Source organism: Sus scrofa, chromosome 1 (genome assembly GCF_054392235.1).
Source record: "Sus scrofa isolate SSC_HxYL_T2T_F1_AM1 chromosome 1, Sscrofa_HxYL_maternal_Yorkshire_Landrace_v2.0, whole genome shotgun sequence".
In the NCBI taxonomy this organism is placed as follows: Eukaryota; Metazoa; Chordata; class Mammalia; order Artiodactyla; family Suidae; genus Sus; species Sus scrofa.
Window position 1 is genome coordinate 270,966,194 of NC_139383.1, and position 20,673 is coordinate 270,986,866.

General features: G+C 44.1%; 1 long non-coding RNA gene across 1 annotated transcript in view; it reads right to left on the bottom strand.

The window, feature by feature from the left end:
* The window catches only part of LOC106507017 (uncharacterized), a 446,650-nt gene that overhangs the window by 74,824 nt on the left and 351,153 nt on the right, over positions 1-20,673 (bottom strand). Inside the window, exon 3 of the long non-coding RNA XR_001302677.3 lies at positions 18,239-18,441. This is a non-coding gene — a long non-coding RNA (uncharacterized LOC106507017). The remainder of the gene's footprint in view (positions 1-18,238; positions 18,442-20,673) is intronic.

Genomic DNA, 20,673 nt, shown 5'->3' on the forward strand with positions numbered 1-20,673 from the left:
TTGATCAAATAAAAAGCCCAATCCCTTCATTTTAGAGAGTATCTTTTACTTAAGAAACTTTGACATTACTCTGTCTTGGACAATTTGTACAAAACTATTTTCTTTAGATAGAAACATTATTAACCACTTGATATATATGGGAAAGTGGAGGCCAAGCTGGGAAAGATGAAATTAGACAAAATTTCTCCTGATCTCTGGGCTCATAGATTTCCTACCTCACCAATGTGGCAGAGATGGCTAGTTGGATACCTTATAGCCATGTCTCCTTTTCTTCCTTAGCAGCACACTCTAATTTTACTTGCAGCCAAGCCTCCCTTTCAAACAAGGCTTGATCATGTGACCAAGCTCTGGACCAACAGTAAGTAGACTTTTGTGAGACGATTCCAAGAAGACATTTTAAAAGGGCCTGAATCAATAAGGGTGGATGCTTTTCATCCCTCTCCCCTTCTTCCTTCTGGGTCCCTAGCCATGAAAAGCAGAGGTCTATCCACCATCTCGGACCATGAGATGACCTTGAGGACAAAAGCCAGGCATTGGGACAGAAAAGATGAAATAATGGGAGGAAAAGTGCCTGGGGATCCAGAAGTGGCCATGCCAACCCTAGCTTGACTTTCTCTGGAAATTTTTATATGAGAAAGAAATAAGCAATTTTTGTAAAGCCACTATTATTTAGAAAGGTGTTTATTTTCCATGCAGTTAACCCTAATCCTAACCACTATTACAATGAGATAGCTTAATTGGAGAAGTGATGCAGAAAGACAATTCTATCCACTGTGATATCTGGTTCCTCCATTTGTTTCCAGGATCACAAAAGGAAGAAAAGAATAATGGACATCACAGAATTCATCAGACACTAGGTGCCACCAATGGTGTGACACACTATTGGCTTACGTATCATTAACAAAGAAAAAGAAAAGTTGCCAATTAAACTATGACATGCCACTGATGGTAAGATGCATCAGAAATGTTACAATGTGAGGGGAAAAAAACAACCTATGAAATATGTGGGCTCAGAATGTAGTGAAGCATAGGGCTTAGATTTAAAATTCAGCAGATCAACCCATCCCCCATCCCTCTTTTGAAGTTAGGAAAAGTAAAGTCCAGCCAGGAGCAGTGACTTGCCCAAGTTTAGCAATGGAACCAAGATGAGAATCATTGCTGTACATCAAGAGATCTTTAATAAGTCCCAAAAAAGACCAAATTTTTGCTCATGTTACCTTGATGGCTAGTGACATGTTTATTTAATCAACCACCTGTTCATGTTTTTCTCTCTAAAGTACATGGCACTGAATAGAAAAAGGCCCTCACCCCTCCCACACGGAGGGAGATGATGGAGGCGGATTTCACAACAAATTTACATTCACACATTACAGGACCTTGGACATCAGCTCTGAAGGGGATGGAGAGCACCAGGTAGCTGCAGAGAACCATGGGTAGGAATCTTCTAAAACACAGGAAATTTAGGTGGTCCAGCAGCAGCTGATGACTGGGACTCCAAGGGGATTCAATTTAAATCTCTGCTCCCTCCTCCTGCTCAATGAGGAGACCCTCTGATAAATGGTACCCATCACAGAGGATGCCAACAGTCTGGACACCCAATTATCAGAGAGGGAAGTGGCCTGAGATCACACCTCTGCTCTAGCCTACATGCAGATAGAAAGGCTTCTCATCTCTCAAAGTGTGATTGGAGCTAGAAAGACCATGCTGGTGCCAGCACAGATGATTCTGGAGGCAAAGAATATAGAACAGAGGCCACTTCAATTATTCACATAAAGGATACTGGGGTCTTGGACGGAAGAGGTGAAGTGGGAAAGAATAAAAGGGATGATCCAAGCAATCATCTATAAAGCTTCTGAAATATCAGGCTTCCAAAGTCACTTTAGACACCGGTTTTGGTACCGTTTCCTCCTCTGCTCCCCAAAGGGTGGTGTCCTCACTCTCGACATCCCTCGTTGCAATCCATCCTTCTTTCAGACTATGCATAAATAAGGTACGAATGACTAATAACAGTGTAGATGGCAGATGATAGCTGCTTCCCTGTAGGGAATCCAAGACGGTCTAAAGGATGCAGTGGTGATGGCGGAAATGTCAAACAGCACCCTGAGAATGGAGAAGCACCACAGTCACCGGGACTCCCATTGCTATTGACCTCCAAGGAGTCTTTCCTGCACTGAGGATGCTTTCATGGAAAATAAGCATGATTTTCCCAATTTTTGTCCTAGCAAAAAACCCCTCAATATTGGGTATGTATGTATGGTGTGTGTAAGAATATCCAAATTAGAGAAACTTTTGCACAACAGAACAATGTAAAGAAAGGTAAAGAATTATTTTTCAATATACACAATAGTGTGGATTGGACTCCTACAGCACAGGAAAGCAGAAATGTCTAGGGAGCCTGCTTTAATGAAGACATAAGAATGGTTTATAATTAGCAGAAGCCTTGAAATGGGATTTTTCTCTGCTTCGTTCAAGTAAGATGGAGTTCCTGAAAAAGCTCTAAAAACTAGAAAGCACTATAGACGTGTTTCCTTCAACACTGCATGATTGTTTGAATTGGTTTTGTTCTCACCAGGCACTGATTGTATTGCAGTTGAATCCTCCCCACAATCAGAGCTAGAATTCTCTTTATTGTACAGAAAAAAAAAAAAAAAAAAAAAACATAGGTTCGGAAAAAGTAACTAACTAGCCCAAGGCAGTGCCCTTCCCAAAACTGTACAGCTATCCAGATGGGGGCCAGTGGGCCAGGCATGGAATTCCAACACAAGACCTCTTCCTTGCAATCAACCCCCAGGAAAGGAAGACAGCTGATGTTTACTGAGCCCTTACCATGGTCAAGGGAAACTTTGAAGCACTGTCGCCTCCTGTGCTCCCCAGAACAAACCTAAGTAGGTACTATCATTATCCTCCCTAAACTGATGAGAAAACTAAGGTCCAGAGAGGCTGGGAACCTGCCCAAGGTCACCCCAAGGAGGTGGCAGGACCAGATCTCAGGCAGAAGTCTGGTAAGCACCAAAGACATAGCTAACTTGTCTCAATCCAACATGTTCCCACCCCACGGCCATAAATATGCATTTGGTTTATTTGGAAAAATAACACTTTTCAGCTCCTCTGGGGAAAGGACCTAAGGGTACCTTCAGTCTGAATGGATATTGTCTCACCAGGAATCATTTCTGGAGTGGGCAAATGGTCTCCCTCTCTCTGTAAACCTGCAGTCCGCCAAATGAATATATAATGAGGCTTTCGGAACATTGAGACATTATTTTCCTGCTAATCCTGGACCATTTAGAAGGAGATCAGACCTGGCTCCACTTGGCAGGGAGAGCTGTGTTAGTGATTCATTCCAAAGCATGAAAGGACAGGACAGAAACAGTCGCTGGAAAAAGGGTAGAAGAACCCAGAGAAGAAGGGTAAGGTCAGGGGTGAGAGGGGAATGAGGAGGAGGAAGAAGGAAGGAAGAAAAAGGAGGGAGGATAAAGGAGGAGGCAGCTGCTGAGAGCGCTGGGCCTAAGATGCCTTTGAAATACAGACACCAGGTCAGATCTCAATATAGCAGCTGATCCTAAACACCTAGAAAAGGAACTGGAGTTAGCACTTCTGTCTGTCCAGAAAGGCAGCTGGAAGATGCAGATAAAAGAAGGACCACTCATTTCCTCCCCCTACCACCTCCTCCATCACACACAACTTTGAATGCCTCCAAATACAGGAGGGAGAGAGGGTGCTGGGTCCAAAGACAGGGGTGGGCCGGAAGGAAGGAGCGGCCTGAAAGCTGATCAAAAACACTTTCAAGTTAAGATTAAACTCTGCAGATTGCAGGAGGCCAATTTAATGGGAAACATTCCCTGTTCCCCCGTCCCCTCCTCTGGCTTCCCATGGGAAGGGGACTGGGCTGTGATGTTGCTCATCAGAGAAGCCCCTGGGTACCAGATCTTAACCAAATGAGCAGCTGCGAAAAGCGAAAAAGATAGAACCGAGGAAAAAATAGTTTACAAAGTGTTGAAAGGGAGAGAAGGGTGGGAAAGGGGGATTTTAATTATCCTGCATCCTTTCCATGGAGGGGCAGGACACCCAGGGACATTGAAAGGCCATTCGCTCTGAAAGATGAAGCTGGCCTGGGAGACAGGGTGTCTGGGCTCCAGCTCCAGCTCAGCCCCTTGACTTTCCCAGGCCTCAGTTTCCCCATATGGCAAATGGAAAGGTTGGTCGCTATAAAAATTGAGATTGTGTTATACTGTGCCAGTGTGTACAGTGGCTAAATCTAGAGTCTGTTCAAATCCCTCTTCTCCCACCTAGAGGCTGTGTGACCCTGACAAGTGCCCTAACTTCTCTGAGCCTCAGTTTCCTTTCTGCAGAACAGCAGTCACGAACATTTCTACCTGTTAGGAGCATGGTGAGGATCAAATGCGTTAGTCCATGCAAAGCGCATAAAACAGCATGTGGCCCACAGTAGGCGTGCAATTGATATATAAGCTACTGTTGCTGTTACGGATGGTTCAGACGCATCCTGCAAAGCATGGTGGGCTGTGGGGGAGGGGAAGCTCCTAGGGATATAAATTTGAGACTTAGCCCTGAAAGTCATTTAGTTTATCCCTAGGCCCAGCTTTTTCACCCAAAATAAGGAGCCTGTGGGTATTACATGTGGTTTGTGGTAGCCCAGTGCTCTGCACATATGAGGTCAACACTGGTTGTCACCTCTCATAGGTGGAAATGGGGAGTTATTTCCAATGGGATCTGCAGTTATTCGAAAGAAATGAGTTCTAGAAAGCCACTGTACCCCAGACTGCTTGTGGTTAACAATATGGTATTGCTCCCTTAAACATCTTAAGAAGGCAAATCTCATGTTAAGTGTTCTTACCACCAAAACCAACAAGCAAACAAAAATAAGGGGAGGGCATGAGGACACTTTTGAAGATGATGGATATGCTTATTACGTTGATTGTAGGCATGATTTCCCAGGTGTATGCCTATTTTCAAGCTCACCACGTTTTAGACTTTAAATATGTGTGTTTATCAATTATACCTCAATAAAGCTGTTTAAAACAGGAAATTTTATGATACACCAGCAATTCTATATTATGAATACATAATTTTAGAGGGAAAAGAATAAACAGAAAATAATTAAAGTCTCATTCCTTTTCAATGAGTACAAATTAGATTTTGCTTGGGATTCAATACTATATTTCTATGTATAAATAAACAAGCAAAGGGATAGATAGATAGATAGACATTTCTTTAGCTCTGCAGGAGTTTACACACTCTTAAATCCTAGGATGATATTCTGTACCTCTTAGGGTTGCAGATGCGCATCCTCCTGGCTGAAAAGATCCAGCAGGTGGTTAAGTAAATCCCCACCCTCACAGTTCCCTGGGAGCATGTTAGCATGTCTCCAACTAGAGAGCCTTGAAATAGCAGGCAGGACCAAGTATGGCTAATCAGATGTCCCATAGCGTCTCCACCAACAGGGCCTCCAATCTGCCTGGGGAGCTCTGAGGTCATCAGTGATCACAAACAGCAGGGCATTTTCTGCCTCTTTTCTTCTAGTGGCAAGAATGCAAGATGCTTGACTTTGAAGAGAAGCCAGTTTGAGCCATTGCAGCTCCAGGGAGGGTTCATCTGCCACCAAACCTTTCTCCTAATCGATGGCCTTTTCCATATTAAGAATAAGCCCACTGCTTTGATTCCATTCCACCACTTGCTGTAGGAGCAGGTGCAGCATAGAGAATGGACAAGGAGTGGGGTCACATCATGACCCCTCTCTGGACCTAGATTTCCTGGGGGGTGGGGGTCCAAATTGTAGCTAATGATTCTTAAACTACCTGGAACATATATTTTGGATGAAATGTCAATGAAGGCAGCTCCCGAGAAAGGAGCAGGGTTTTCCGTGATGACATGATCATCCAGGCAGAGGGCAGATTAGACACATAGTGAACCAAAGAGACCCATCCTCTGTTCTCTTGATGCCAATAGTTTCATACAGGATCCAGACATAATTCAAATAACCACACACAAGTGAACACGTGCAGTAGTTTCAGCGGTGCTGGGTGCCATGAGAGAAGCTGCGGTGAGCACTCAGGGTGTATGGCCAGGAGCCCAATCTAGTCTGGGATATCAAGGCAGAGTTCCTGGAGGGGAAGTGGGCTCTGAGCTGAGGTCTAAAGGCTGCTTGGTAACGGGGCAGTGGAAGGGACCGGTGGGCATCCAGGGGACCTTTCTTTGCAAGAGCAGGAAAGCACAGCACCTGTTTTCCTAGAGCTCCCAGCCCCCAGGCTGCTTTTCCTCACTTCCAAGAGTGCTTATTCCAATTTCATCTGTCAATTTTTCTAAGTCTTTATCACACTTTATCAAAATGTGTATCGGTGTGAGAAAGGGAACGTCTGTCACCCCTCCCCTCGGGCAACAGCAAAATTGAAATCCTGCAAAGACGACGGCACGTTTCCTATTTAATTATTTTTGCATCTTCCTTGGCTGGTCTCTGGTTTTTTTGTTTTGTTTTGTTTTGGGGGTGGTTTTTTTTTATGACTCTTTTCATTCCCTTCCAGAAGCAGGCCCTGCTCTCTCCACGGATAGAAAAATACACTCTCCTCCACTGATGTATGAAATGTTGCAAGTCTGTCAAATTGTGAATTGGAGAAAAAGTGTGAGGAAGAGGTGCTGGGAGAAAGTAAGTTAAGTAAAAACATACCTCAAAATCTGGGGATCACCTGAAGAGCAATGGGTTCAAAGGTGAGCTTGGACTCAAATTTCCCCTGGCAACCTATCTAGCTGAATGAATTTGAGCCTTCCAGTTCACTCAATGCCAGAGCCTGTTATGAGAGCTTGGCAATGATTGACTCCTTTAGTCTGCACATCTCTTTGAGAGAGGAGATGCTATTATCATGGGAGAGAGAAGACATACCAGCTTTGCCCCAGATGCCCCAGGTGTCAGGGCAGAGCTGGGATACAAATGAGCCGTGCGTCTCCAGAACCTCTACTTTAACCACTAAGCTAGACTTCCTTGGGCAGTCGAAATGTGAGTCCCCCTGCACACCTTATTTTGGAAGTTCCCAGGCTAGGGGTCAAATCAGAGCTCTAGCTGCCAGCCTACCCTATAGCCACAGCAATTCAGGATCCAAGCCACATCTGCAGCCAACACACAGCTCATGGCAATGCCAGATCCTTAACCCACTTGAGCGAGGTCAGGGATCAAACCCGCACCCTCATGGATACTAGTCAGATTTGTTTCCACTGAGCCATGACAGGAACTCCCTGAGTCACGTTTTCAATATGGGGAAACTTGAGGCACAGAGGGGTTAATCATGTGCCAAAGTTCACACAGCTAATAAATGCCAATGCTGAGATGTGAACACAGGTAGGTCTTGCTTCTGAGTTCTGCTCTTCTCCACTCTATGTGGCTGCCTTTGAAGACAGTCATGCCTCTGTGAGCCTGGGTCCCATCCATTGGCCAGCAGCTTAGTGAGGAATTCCTGGCACCAAGCATAGCAAGAAATAAAATAAGCAGAATTGTCACCTCTAGTGATGACGGTTTGGTGAGGAGGAACCTGTCAAGCAAACAAACAGCAAGAGCCACGAAGGGCAAGAACAGGGTACCCTAGGGTCTGGAGTGAGCTTTAAACAAGACAAAGATGGGAATTCCCACTCAGGTGTAGTGGAAACAAATTCAACTAGTATCCATGAGGACGCAGGTTCGATCCCTGACCTCGATGAGTGGGTTAAGGATCTGGTGTTGCTGTGAGTTGTGGTGTAGGTCACAGACATGGCTAGGATCCCGCGTTGCTGTGGCTGTGGTGTAGGCTGGCAACTGTAGCTCTGATTTGACCCCTAGCCTGGAAACTTCCATATGCCATGGGTGTGGTCCTAAAAAGCAAAAACAAACAAACAAAAAAAAAAAACAAAAAAGGCAAAGATGATACAAGTACTGGTTTACTGTCTGGCTCAGAGTAGACACCCAGAAAATAGTAGGGATTCCTTCTTTCTTGGTCTACAAACATGGAAAGGATGGGACTGAGAATGAGGAAGCAAAAAGGGGCTGTCAGGGAGGGAGACACCATAGTAGTCACTGGGTAGAACCACTATCCAGAATACAAAACTCCTAAAAAGTATTCTTCCAGTCACTGTTACAATGCCTTCTGTGGAAGACAATCTACTACATCAAATAAGGAATGATCATGCTCTAAGGGCTAAAGAATATATTGAGGCTGGGGAGAGGTTCAAGTTATTAATCTCTGAAAATGGGGGATAATTAATTTCCCATCAAAGTTTTTTTGTGTCATAGTTAATTTAGTCCATAAAACCCTTACAACAATGCTTAACCTATAATCAGTAACAGCTGGGAAAAGTTATTATTACTCCTAGTGTTGTTATCATTATGATTATTATCGGTGGCAGTGGTGCTAGGTGGTGCCTAAGAGTTCCAGTTTCAGAGTAAACACACCTGGGCTCAAAGCACCCCTCTATCATTCATCAGCTGTGAGGCCATGGACTAGTCATTCACCGTCTCCAAGCCTCAATTTCCCCATTCATAAAATTTGACTAATCGTAATGCTTACCTGAAAGAATCAAAGATTTTGCATCTGATGTGCTTACATGGTGCTCAGCTCCTGGTCTGAGCTCAATAAAAAGAAGCTGTTGTTATGAAGCGAAAGAAAGTTGAGCCACTTATGAGGAGGTGCACATGCCATAACCTGCTTATCCCAGAGGAAAGGAATTTGAGGATGCAGGTGACATTATTTCTTCCTGTGGGCTAGACGAGAAACCATCTCTTTCCTGCCATTTCTCTGCCCCTTTTCTTCCATCCTATCCCTGAGCTCACCAGGAAATGAAGCACTATTGCAGGACAACCAGAGCTGTGCACAGGTGCAACTGACGGTCTCAGATGGAAGGGAGAGCATTCAGGCTTTGACTCGGTGGGAGGAGAGCAGGGCAGATTGGTGGAATGGAGCCCTGTTGTCAAACTGTGTTCTGTCGAACCCTGATCCTAGCGTGTGGCATCAGGTTGAGCCACAGAGCATGAGGAAAGTCAAGTGGCTGAAGGTCCAGACTCCTCTTCCCTGACTTCAACAAGAGAATCTCCACATTTACTGTTTTTTGGGGGGAGGATTATGTCACTTAGCTATTGCCATGAAATTGCTGGTATTAAAAAAAAATGGCAAAACCTCAGTGACTTCAACAATGAGCATTTGGGAGATCCCACTGTGGAGCAGCAGTAGCGAACACAGCTAGGATCCATGAAGATGCCGGTTCGATCCCTGGCCCAGCTCAGTGGGTTAAAGGATCCGGCATTGCCATGAGCTGTGGTGTAGGTTGCAGACATGGCTCAGATCCCACACTGCTGTGGCTATGATGTAGGCCGGCAGCTACAGCTCCAGTTCGACCCCTAGCCTTGGAACCTCCATATGCCGTGGATGTGGCCCTAAAAAGACCAAAAAAAAAAATGAGTATTTGTCTCTCCCTTGTCTGCATGGTTCAGGTGACCTAGACTAGGCAATTTTGTTGTTGGTTTCTAATAGTTTTGAAGTATAGTTGATTTACAATGTTGTGTTAATTTCTGTTATACAGCAAAGTGATTCAGTTATGCACATATATGTTCTTTTTCCTATTCTTTTCTATTGTGGTTTATCACGCGATGCTGAAGATAGTTTCCTGTGCTGTACAGTAGGACCTTGTTGTTCATCCAGTCTATATGTAATAGTTTGCGTCTGCTAATTACAAACTCCCAGTCCTTCCATCCTTCACCCCATCTCCCCCCTTGGCAACCACAGTGGACAGGGCAGTTGTGATCTTAACCATGCACTCCCTCAGGGGGCATGAGGGGGTAGGAGAAGGGATGAGGTCGTTTTGCCTGAGCTGGGTTTGGCTGTGTTCAGGTGTCTCTCATCCTTCTCCTGGAGTCCATGGGCTGGTCTAGGAATGCCCTTCAAATGACTCATCACATGCCTCTCCCATATTTTAGACTATTTGGGAAAGCAGATATCTATATGCTGTAGCCTTGGAAGGAAAGCAGACACAGCCAAGAACACTAAAGCCGTTTGCCTTTCTGAATGAATTTGGTTTTTACTACATAAGTGATTCCACAGATTGCAAAGCTGAAGCTTACAAAAAACAAAACAAAACAAAACAAAACAAAACAAAAAAAACACAGGATATTTGACAGAGAGGAAATGAAATTTTGTTGTCCATAAACATGACTTTGCTCGTTAAACCTAAAACCTGAGGAGCCCAGAATAACAGGTGGAAAGCATAAAACTACAGAAAGGGGGAGAAACATGGATGTCATGAAGAAGTTTCCTCTCCACCGAGAAAGGAGATTAAACCGCGATGGGTGGACAAGGGGAGGTGGGCAGAGGAGAAATACCAGATCTTAGGGCCCCTCCCAAGAAAGTTCTGTATGTGGGAATGTATCAGTTACTCATTGCCACATAAATGCTGTGTAACAAACACAAAATCTTAATGACATACTACTGTAAGCTTTTATGCTCCCAGATCTACCAGTCAGCTGGGGGTAAACTTATCTAAGCTGGGCTTTCTGGGTTGGTTCTGCTATATCTGTCTCTCATCCTCCTTGAATCAGAGGGACAGCTGAGGAATGTTCTCTTGGTGAAGGCAGAGGCATAAGAAGGCAAGTGGGAACAGAGACAGCCCATGAAGACCTAGGCTTGGAAGTGACACCCTTTTGCCTTATTTTATAGGCCAAAAGAAAGTCACATTCCTGAGATCAATGTTAAGCAGGGCAGGAAGGTTGGGGAACAGGGGAGGGATGTGCCCTGCCTTTGTTGAAAGTCACATGCAACAAGCATGAGTATCAAGAATGGCAAGGAGGGGAGTGCTCATTGTGGCTCAGTGGGTTAAGACCCTGACTAGTATCCATGAGGATGTGGGTTTGATCCCTGGCCTCACTCAGTGGTTAAGGATCCATCATTTCCACAAGCTGCACTATAGGTCAAAGATATGGCTTGGATCCCACATTGCTGTGGCTGTGGCATAGGCCAGCAGCTGCAGATCTGATTCAACCCCTAGGCTGGGAACTTCCATATGCCACAGGGGTGGCCCTAAAAAGAAAAGGAAAAAAAAGAAAGAGTAGCAAGGAGTTCCACCATAACATAGTGGATTAAGAATCGGACTACAGTGGTCCAACATGCTGCAGAGGCACAGCTTTAATCCCTAGACCAGTGCAGTGGGTTAAAAGATCCAGCATTGCAACAGCTGCAGAAGTAGCTAGCAGCTGCAGCTTGGATTCAATCTCTGGTCTGGGAACCATATGCCACAGGTGCAGCCCTAAAAAAGAAAATAAAGGAAGGAAAGAAGGAAGGAGGGAAGGAAGGAAGGGAGGGAGGGAGGAAGGAAGGAAGGAAGGAAGGAAGGAAGGAAGGAAGGAAGGAAGGAAGGAAGGAAGGAAGTTAGGAAGGAAGGCAGGCAAAAAATATTGGGGCCAGTAATGAAATTTACTCAGAGTGGAATGTAGGAACCCAAGTGAGTTTGGGGGATTATAGAGCAGGAGGTACAGTTGCCTGCAACCAAGGATCCTGAACAGGTCAGGCACCACGGCAGAGGAGATGCCAGTGGATGAGCCAGCGACAGATGCATAAATTCCATACACCTCCAGGGGTGCTGAGAAAGCAGACCAGCAGGCATAGAAGGGCCCGTGGACCTGAAGAGATTTCACAGTAGGGTTGTAGGGGAGGAATTAAGAGGATGTGACAATCATGGGCAGGAGAGAGACCACCCACAGCAGTAGACACACCTGGATGGAGGCCAGTGACCCGTCATGGGACAAACCTCCCCTCATGGAGGCCCACAAGGTCCAGGTGCCCTCCTGTCAATATCAAGTTGATAAAAGTACGGCGCTCACCCCTCCCACTTTGGGAAAATGAGGAAAAGGAAGTTGAGCGAGAGAATTTTGACCTGCCTACATGGAAATGCCAAATCGATCACAGTTAAATCTGAAAATCACTGAGTTATTTGAATACACAAGATTAAGTTGCTGGCAGAAATGAGGACTCACAAGCTAAGGACAGGTCCCAATAAATAATGAAAGTTACATCTAAGCAGGCTTTATAGATGGTGGTGACTCTAAATTTTAAAACTGCAAGTTAAGGAGTTCCCATCTTGGCTCAGCACTTAACAAACCTGACAAACATCCATGAGGACATGGATTCAATCTCTGGCCTCACTCAGTGGGTTAAGGATCCGGCATTGCTGTGAGCTGTGGTGTAGGTAGCTGTGAATATGGCCTAGGCCAGCGGCTACAGCTCAGATTGGACCCCTAGACTGGGAACCTCCATATACCTCTCAAGTGTGGCCCTAAAAGATCAAAGGACAAAAAAAAAAAAAAACCTGCAACTTAATAGGTGAGGTGTCTACTTCTGTATATTATAATCACATTTTTTTTTCTTTTGGCTGGACTTCTTGCTTTTCATCAGATCAATTACACTATTAATGGAAGCCTATTAAAGACTTGTGTCAAAGCCCTACTCAAGCGGACAGGAGAGCCACCCTGATGGAAACTGGAGCTCTGCACAGACCGGCTGGCTTTCCCAGCCCCACCTCTCCCTGAGCTCTCCTAGATACTGACAGCAACTTCTCTGCATCAGCTAATGGGGAAGGAGTCTGGTTGTCTAGCATTCTCCAGGGGAAGTTTTAACTTGCAGCTGAGTGCATTGATTATGTTTCTTTTCCTTTTCATTCTATGTTTCTGGGAGGGGGTGGGGTGCGGAAGAGGAGCCCAGATTGAAGCCAGGCTGTCCTCACTTGACTTACCAGGATTTGGAAGGCATTTAAGATTTTTTCTCTTTTCTATTGGAATGAGAGTGAAATCCAAAATTCCTAGCTGTCTCTAAATACCAACTGACTAAGCTTAAAGACTCCCAAAATAAACAGCTTAGCATTCCGGAAAGTTACCAGAGACCTGGTGGGTTGGATGAACAAAGCAGGTACCTCTTGCCCTCCTCACTCAGGTCCTGTCGACTCTGGCCCAGCATTGCGAACGAAGCAGATGTGTGTTGGTTTTGCAGCCAGTCAATAAGGGATGAGTTTCTAATACTTGGGTTTGTGAGGCTGGGGCCCCAAAATAGAATGTCAGGTTGGCAAAAAGATGAAATTCAAATTCAGCTGGGTTAGTTCCCACTTCCCCGCCTTTCTACCTGCCCCATACCTATCTATCCTTAAGGGGTTGATTCAAGTCCCAAACTCCTGCTATGTTTCCTCTCATAACACATTAGCCTGTCCTCAAGCCTCCTAGCTCATAAGCAACATTTATTTTAGGGTCGACACTTGACAGTCCCTGCCCTGTACAGACATTACTAATAGATCACAGCACTTCCCACTGATCTCACAAGCAACCTCACAATTCTCTGCTCCAAGCAGCCGGTACTGATCAATGAGAGTTGGCACTTAAGGTGAAACAGCTTTGTAGTCCCAGATTTAGATTCTATTTTGAACCTCTAGGCACTCAGAATAAAAATAAGTATAATAATAGCTGCTGTTTATTGAGCAAGCACTGTGTGAGATGCTTTTCAAATATCATTTCATTTCTTTCTTTTCACAGCATTGCAAATTAAGCATCATGTTCCCCATTTCACAGGTAAGAAAACTGGGGCTCAGAGGGGTCAAGGAAGTTGTATAAGGTCACACAGCTAGGAAGTGGTGGAAATGGAGTGACAGTTTATTTCTATGATATGTTGAGGGTCCTGGGGTTTTGATTTCTCCAACAATCTGCCATGGTCTGCAGCTGGTTTGCCCCTACAGTGCCATGCTATTCCAGACCCTGGGGCCTTCACTTAAAAAACTCCCTTTTCCCAAAATGCCCTTCATCCTTTGCCACAGGTAGAAATCTTATCCCAGAGAATGAGTACCAAAGGCATCATGTCCTTTAGAAAGGCTTTCCTGGTCCAGATATAAATAACCCCATCCTTTTTGCCCCCTTCACCCTTCAATATCCCAACACTCTCATGGATTCTGACCTTTAAAATTCTCTTAAAGCAAAGTCTCAAAGTCTAAGCACTATTTAATCTTCTATTTCTTCTATATTAAAGCCATACTGAATGAATGAATGAATGATACAACCTCTTTCAAACATGAAGACATAACTAGCTGATGCTATCCAATCATTCTTAGAGTGGAGACCCAGACCTTGGATCAGCAGAGTGAAGGTCTCAGCCAGAACACACAGAGCCAAGGGTCAAGTTCAAAAGGCCAGGCCAGTGGAGTGATGGATGTATATGGCAGCCTTCTCACAGGTCTTTCCCTTTGTCTACCCTTCCAGCTCTCCTCCACACTGCCCTAGGGTTATCTCTCTCAGACAAACATCTGGTCATATTCCTCTCCACCCTCCACCCAAAAAAAAAAAAAAAAAAAAAAAAAAGAGCAAAACAACAACAAAAACCCTTTCCATAGCTTCCAATTGCCCCAGGAAAAAAAAAAGCCCAAATGTTTTTTTAGATTAGGATTTAGTTGATTTACAGTGTTGAGTCAGTTCCTGCTATACAGCATAGTGACCCAGTCATTATATATATACATACATTCCCTTTCTTATATTATCTTCCATCACCATCTATCCCAAGAGACTGGATATAGTTCCCTGTTCTGTACAGTAGGATGTTACTGCTTATCCATTCTAAATGTAACAGTTTGCACCTACTAACTCCAAACTCCCTGTCTATCCCACACCCTTCCACCTCCCCGTTGGCCACCACAAGCCTGTTCTCTATACCCCTGAGTCTGTTTCTGTTTTACAGATAGGTTCATTTGGGCCATATTTTAGATTCCACATATAAGAAATGTCATATGGTATTTGTATTACTCTTTCTGACTTCACTTAGTATGAGAATCTCTAGTTGCATCCATGTTATTTTTAAACAAGGCACACAAGGCTCTCCATCATCTTCTCTCCAACCCGCCCCTGACATCCCAGTAACTTCAGTGGCTTGAATCTCAACAGGAGACATCCGATTTCTTACGTATGGACTTTTGCTCATGTTATTCTCTCTTCCTGGAATGACCCCCCCCCCGCTTTGTTTATCCTGGGGAGCTCATCCTCATTCTCCATGACCTGGCTCAGTCATCACCTTCTCCTGGCTCCCAGACCAGGTCAAGGATTCCCCCTCTGTGCCTATATCCCCTACCTCCACCATGACCCTTACCTGTGTACCTGGGAGGCTGGCACATCAGTGCACAGACCATATATGAGAAAGAAGGGTCAGCAGTGGAAAGGATTGGAACCAGAATGAATGTCCAGAGTGAGGAGTGAGTTAAGGTTGGTGGCTCAGATCAAATATGGGGATGGCAATTTGGGTGGAACTTTGTTTCTATGGGTTGCAGGGACATATGATATATGACAAGGGGCTGGCATGTATGGGGGGGGGGAGACACAACTTAGTCCTCTGGCCACTCTGTATAAGAAGGATTAGAGTCTGCAACCCCATTTGGAAAGAATAGTCTAAATGATCTAAATGTCTCTCTGTCTACAGATGTCCCCTTTGTACTGAGTCTCTGGGCTACTGTCTCTATTTCTATATCTCTCTGATAATGATCCTGAATGTGAATGAAAGTCTTTCTCCTTCCTCTTCTATCTCCTTTGATCATGCATGGCTTAGTTGGCTAGGCTGGGTCCACCTCTTTTTAGCTTCTGGGTTGGGTCCACCTCTTTTAGTTTCTTTTTAGCTTAGTTGGCTGGGCTGGATTCGCCTCTCAATCACTTCCCTCCTTCTATTTTCCACTAAGTATAAGAACAGTGAACAAAGAACAATGACCTCAAATGGTTACAAGTTATGAGATGCTTCCAGTGAGCCAGGCTCCATGTTTTCCATTCATCGTCTCGCTGGATCCTCCCAACATTTTTCTGGTACTCAGAGAAGTTAAAAATGTGTCTGAAGACACACAGCTAATAGGTTCGATAGCCAGCACTTCAACCTGGTTTTCTCTGGCTCCAAAGGGCTAAAAATTCCTCCTTTTGTTCTTAAAAAAAACTTCTCCTCCAGAGGCACCCTCTCTCCCCGTCAGTGACTATGAACTCCCAGCAGACAAAGAAAAAGCCACCTCTAATGTGTTCTCTCTACCCTGGTCTTTTCCCTTTCCCAATAAATCCATTTAAGAGTAGAGTGTTTGATGGACAGTTTAATAGAGCTCTCCTTAAACCTGGCCACATTAATGATTTCTGGCTGGCTAAATGTCAACTTCTGTAGCTCAATAGCTATTTTCCTTCCTTACCAATCAGTGTTTGATTCAGGGTTCTTTTCTTGGTGGACAGGGTCCAGTGCTTTAATGGGTCATCACCAAGTCAGGGGACCTGGGATTTAAGTTGGACTTGCTGGGCGACCTTGAGTAAGTCATTTAACCTGTATGTACCTTAATGGTTCCAAAATGGTGACAGTGATATCCAGGTCCTGCCTACATACTATGAGGGAGTATTTCCTTAATGATCTTCAAGCTCCTTGGAAAAGAGACCAAGATCCATAAATAAAGGTTTAGCCCCACTGTGTTCTTATTTTTAGGTATAAAAGTGCAAAATTTCTTCATAGATTGTTTTGCTACCTTACTGCCACTTGGATACTGCAAATGAGTTTTGTTCACTAAACTTGTAATGATTTGTCCTTTTCTAAAAACTTGGAATTTTGTTTTTCTTCAGAGAATATTTTATGTGTGTGTTTTTTTTTTTTTTTTGAGCTAATGTAAATTGAACTATCTTCAATCAGGAAAAGAAAAAAAAAAGATTAAGCTTTATCTAGATTCTTTCATATACCATGTGCCAAAAACACTCAGCCCCATATTACCAGATAGAGAAACTGAGCCTCAGAGATGTTAAGTAACATTCCCAAGGTCACACAGCAAGCAAGTAAGAGGGTTGGGACTCAGCTCTAAGCCTTTAACCAGCAAGCAATATTGCCTTCAAATGGATTGAGACTAGGTCCAGAGTAGGGAAGGACAGGGCAGAGGGAGCTGGAAGCTTCTGAGCAATAGGGCAGGCTTCCTCTCTGGTTGCAGAGTGAGTTGAGACATTTAAAGCACTGGAATCTATGTTCAAAGCTGTAAGCAGCAATCACTTTTATTTTCTAAAATATTTTCCTACTTTTAAATTTCCTGACCCTGGCCCACTTCCAAAGCCTTGGGTTATAAGTTTAGATAATAAAAATTGTCATCCTGGGTCCTGCTTGAAATTGCTGCTGCAATTCAGCCCAATGTCCTGTGGTGGAAAACCCACAGAGAGCTTAGCGTAGGAACAAGTGGTCTTTTTAGCCAGTATCCCAAGACCCCAGATGTACCTTTTGATAAAGCAACTCCTCACCTATTTGGAGATTTAAAGAAACTGTTGATCTCACCTGTTCAGAACCCATTCTGGATGCATGGGTCACAGTGCCATTGTTCTTGGGTGGCTGTCAGGTGAGAACACTGAACCCTAACCACTTGATGTAGGTCCCCAGAACTCTGTCTCCTTGGAGAAAGCATTCAGCAAAGAGACCAAGGTAATTAGGTGTTTATTTAAAGAAAAAAAGAGAGAGAACATAGGTGCAGAGAAAATATAGGTACAGGCAGGGTGGGTGGAGTGGGGGTGGAAAAGGAGAGAGAAAGAACAAGAGAGGAAGAGAGCAACCTTTGCTTTGGAGGGCTTTCAAATTACTCCTATGTGGGCAGTCCTTCCAGGCTCCCTCTGGTCAATCACCTTGCCTTGTCTGTCTTTGGCTTGACTCAGGGCCCTGCCCTCAGGATGGATTTTAACACAAGGGTCTCTGGGCAGTTGACAGGATGTGCTTTGGTCTGGTGCCCCTCCTTCCTCTGACCCCTGAGGAAACTTTCCACCAGCGTGTAGTTCTGGAGGTCTTGAGGTCCTTGACCTCAAGAATGAGAAATAGATGATCTCTATCTTTTATCCAAGCAAGATGCAGCTTTTATCTTGAAGTTATCAGTCCATAGGGAACAAATTACGGTTGTTCAGCCTGGGCTCTATCTCCTCCAAAGACAAGTCCAGCCGAGCACTTACATGCTTCATCTCATTTAATCTTCAGGATTAGCCCTTTTTGTGGAGAAGTAAATAGAAGCTCAGAGAGCCTGAGTAACTTACTTAAGGCCACACAGCTAGTAAGCAGTAGGGCTGGTTGGGGTACCATGCCCTTATCACCATCAGATGGGAAAAACAACCACAGCTGCACAATCCAAAGCAATAATTACCAGCTTGGGTGTTCAACCCCAAAGCAAGCACCACTTTTCTCTTTCTTGGAATTTCTGTACACCACATTGACAGCAGAGCACTCACCTTTGCTTCCTTGTGGACACAACGATGCAGAAGGCTGAGGAGGCTGCGGACAGCAGCAACAGTGAGGGAGATTAGCGGGGCGATGTCAGGTCTGGGATGCGGACATGTGGGTCTTCATTCTGGTCCGTCTGCTAACTCTTAGCTCTTAGTTCTCAGCAGCCAGTCGAAAAGTTTGACTAAGTGGTCTCTGAGGATGCTTTGGGCTAGAAAGGATAGAAAGAAAAAATAAAGTAAGGCACAGTCCTTGTTTTTGAGGAATGTACTATCTCCAAAAGGAGATAGTGAAATACGCGACTGTAAGACAAGGCAGACAAAAATTAGTATTTGATAGAAGATGATGTGGAGAGTTTTTCATAGGAGCCAAGAATATAAGGATCCATTCCAAACCAAGATACTTCATGGCACTGGTCCTATTGCAAGAACACTGTGCATCTTTTTTTTTTTTAAATGCTGATTGATAATCATTGCTTTCAGATTAATGGTAGCAGATAGGCTAGACTATTGGGTAGACTGTTCGCTAAGTGTGAAGTGCTTAATACCTCAGTTATGTAGACAATTCATCTATCCAGAAGGTCACCTCCTGGCTTTTGCCGGCAGTCAAGGTTTATGGCCCAATAGCTCAATGTTCCTACAAAAGGGGCTTGTACTCTGGCAACGGTTCTGGCTTGTTCTTTTGTGGAAGCCCATTTATTTTATCCTTGTGAAATAAAATCTAGTTGTCTTTGATTCTCTCTCCTGAATCACATCTGATTTGATTCTTTATTAGAATTGGGGAAGGTTCCTTTTTCTTCTTCTTCTTCTTCTTTTTTTTTTTTTTTTTTTTTTTTTTTTTGGCTGAAGTTTTACAAATGGCCAGAATCAATAAAGAAGTGAATTGATATAACTGGAGAAGCTTCTGAAACTGAATGAGAAACCAAGAGCCCTTGGAAAAGCTGGCGAACTCAAGGTCTGACCCTGCCCTAACAGGGGCTCAGGTGGAAGAGAGACACAATGCCCTTTGAACTCTGCTTATGGGAAAATTTGAACCCAGGACTTGAAAACCTTCCTGTGACTTAGTCCCTATTTGCATCATCAGCCTCTGCCCTCTCCTGCACCCCCCGTGAACATCTCAGGCCACATTGACATGTTTTATTTTTTTTTCTTTTCCATTATGGTTTATTACAAGATATTGAATGTAATTTACTGTGTTATACAGTGGGATTCATTCATCTATTTTATATATATATTTGGTATCTGCTAATCCCAATCTCCAAATTTATCTCCCCACCTTCTTTTACTTTCCCTTTGGTAACTGTAAGTTTGTTTTCTATGTCTGTGAGTCTATCTCTGTTTTATAAATAAGTTCATTTGTGTCATATTTTAGACTACACATATATATAAGTCATATCATATGGTATTTGTCTTTCTCTTTCTGACTTATTTCACTTAGTATCATAATCTCTAGGTCCATCCATGTTGCTGCAAGTGGCATTATTTCATTCCTTTTTATGGCCGAGTAATATTCCTTTGTGTATACGTACCACATCTTCTTTATCCATCCTCTGTCAATGGACATTCAGTTTGCTTTCATGTCTTAGCTATTGCAAAGAGAGTTGCAAGATGTTTGATTGTCCTTATTTCTGCTGTGTTGCCAACACACATCACAGTGCTTGTGACAGAATTCTTGCTCAATAAATATTTTTGAGGAATGAATTAAAAAACCTCCTGCCCTATATTTTCACTGTTTATCTGAAAATAAGAAGGGACACTTAGTGATCATCTGGTACCTATGTAAATTGTTTATTTGTTATTTTTATGTATAAAAGTGCAAAGGGTCATAAAGACAAAAGAGCCTTGCCCCCCTGCTCCCCTAAATGAGATCATCCAGTCTTAAAGCCTCATTGTACAGGGGAAAGAGCCAGGAGAGAGGGGCAGTGACTTCCTCAAACACAGATGGTCAAAGGGTGGGGAAAGGGTTAAATGAAATGGTTCACTCAAGTCTCTCAGCACAGCACCTGTCAACCCCTTGGTGAGATTGGACATTGACTGGTGATCATCATCCTCACAGGACCTCTGCTCCCTTTGTCCCCTCTGATAGGTGGCCCCAGGCAGCACTAGCTCCTGGTCTTGGACTCCCCAGACTTTTACATCTCTTGTTCTCTGACTCTTGCAGGAGCATAGATGCTGGTACAGGATAGAGACCGAAGTTTCCTCATCTCTGTCCTTTAGCACCCAGTTGGACACAGTATGAACGCAGTAATGTTGGCTGGTTTCTCTTGCACTCAACCCCTCCTTGGATGGGCAAGCCAACTGAACTGGCATTTGTCAAAGAGGGAGAGAGTCTGTCTTGCCTTTGGATTCCCACATGCAGAGCCAATTCCCTCCAAATTCATAAACACCCTGCAGGATGGGTACCATCTCCAACCTCACTACGCAAATGCAGAAGCTGAAAGCAG